At 42.4% G+C, this 1,751-nt stretch overlaps 1 protein-coding gene across 4 annotated transcripts in view; it reads right to left on the bottom strand.

Annotated features, from left to right (window-relative positions):
- Window positions 1-1,751, bottom strand: part of Tm9sf4 (transmembrane 9 superfamily protein member 4) — a 58,141-nt gene that overhangs the window by 39,571 nt on the left and 16,819 nt on the right. Inside the window, exon 1 of one of the 4 annotated variants that reach the window (XM_013010974.1) lies at window positions 476-577. The exons of the other annotated variants lie outside the window; for them this stretch is intronic. The gene's annotated coding sequence lies outside the window, so the exon portion shown is untranslated. Of the gene's footprint in view, window positions 1-475; window positions 578-1,751 lie in introns of those variants that run through there. 4 annotated transcript variants of the gene reach the window in all.

The following is a 1,751-nucleotide window of genomic DNA, read 5'->3' as shown; positions in this document are numbered from 1 at the left end:
AAAAAAAAAAAAAGTGTTCTAAAGAAAAAAAATTTTTTTTTGTCTGGTCGTGGGGCCCTAACTCTGGGCCTGGGCGCTGTCCCTCAGCTCTTCAGCTCCAGGCTAGCGCTCTACCACTTGAGCCACAGCGCCACTTCCGGCTTTTTTCTTTTTACTTATGTCGTTCTGAGGAATCGAACCCAGGGCCTCATGCATGCAAGGCAAGCGCTCTACCACTGAGACACCTTCCCAGCCCTAAAAAATTTTTTTTTAAAAATCAGACTATCTCTGGTGAATGGATTAATGGGAGCTCAATGGCCTTTTCATTTTATAGCTCTTATTTTTAATTGGTAAGTATATAGTTAAACATTAGAATTATACACTTATATTTATATATACACATACACACAATTTACCTATTTTATATTTTTATACTTTAAAAATATACATCACTCTTACTCAAAGTATACATAAAGAAGGGAAGAAAATAAATTACCTCTGAAAATATCTAGGTGAGTTCCAAGTAGAAGACGCAGGAAATATGACATGGAAAGGATTCTGCCACCAGCTTCGCAGGTAACCAGACAGTTCCACAAGTCTAACCTAAAGAAGAGGGTCACAAAGCCCTCTGAGACTTTTACAAAAGCGATAGTCCCTGATTCCAGAGAAGTATTTCCAGTCTGTGGTGTGACATATGATTCCAGGAGAATCAAGGACTAAGAAGTTTATGGGTCTCTGATAAGACTGTACTACACAATGAGTTCACTTTTGTATTCCTATGATTCCACTCCCCTTTACAGCCTTAAGAACCTCATAGAGATGCATGACATTCAACTCATTTCTATAAGGGAGGTGGCAATAGCAAAGTGCCTACTTCTTGGGAAAGTCTTGGGTCTTTTCCTTCCATCCTCAGTAATAATTCTCATGTGAGGCTGAGTGTGAAAAGTCAATTAACTGCTGAGTAATTATCTCATATGTTCACAGCCACAAAAGGAGCTTGAGTCCAAAGAGATGAGATCCAGCCCATTCACTGTCATTTTGCTTCACTTGGTTCCAAGACACAAGAGTGCAAAGGCAGTTTGTCAAGGAACAGGTGATAGCAACTGAGAGGCCCTCTGTGTGGTAATCTAATATTCCATCACCTGCAAAAGTATTAGCTACTGCCAGACGCTGGTGGCTTACACCTATAATCCTAGCTACTCAGGAGGCTGAAATCTGAGGATTGCAGTTCAAAGCCAGCCCAGGCAGGAAAGTCTGTGAGACTCTTATCTCCAATATGTCATTCAGAAAACCAGATGTGGTGCTATGGCTCAAGTGGTAGAACGCTCGCCTTGAGCTGAAGGGCCCAGGGACAGTGCCCAAGCCCAGAGTTCAAGCCCCACGACCAACAAAAAAAAAAAAGAAGTATTAACTACTTGGAAAGTCACAAAGCTCAAGAGACCCAAGAACCACCATCTTCCCTACCCAACTTTAATTCTTGGGGAATGGACATTTAGAAAAAGTTCTCCCCAAGAGAAGCCTAAGGAAAGACAATACAAAAGAGCACTACCTCCTCCCCCCCGATGGAGAAATGGAGCTGTGGCATAGTGATGAGACCTCTATCCTTGAGCAAAAGTAGCTCAGGGGCAGTGGCCAAGGCCCTGAGTTCCAACCCCAGAACAGGGCACCAACAAAACAAAAACAAGAGTACTCCTCACCTTCCAAACTTTGTCCCACCCAACTTGAAATAAAAGAAACCTCCCCTGAGAACGGAAAAACGTTTCATTCACTCA

This window comes from Dipodomys ordii, unplaced genomic scaffold (genome assembly GCF_000151885.1).
Source record: "Dipodomys ordii isolate 6190 unplaced genomic scaffold, Dord_2.0 Scaffold13, whole genome shotgun sequence".
Lineage (NCBI taxonomy): Eukaryota > Metazoa > Chordata > Mammalia > Rodentia > Heteromyidae > Dipodomys > Dipodomys ordii.
The sequence above is the reverse complement of the archived record's forward strand: the minus strand, read 5'-3'. Positions and strand labels throughout refer to the sequence as shown.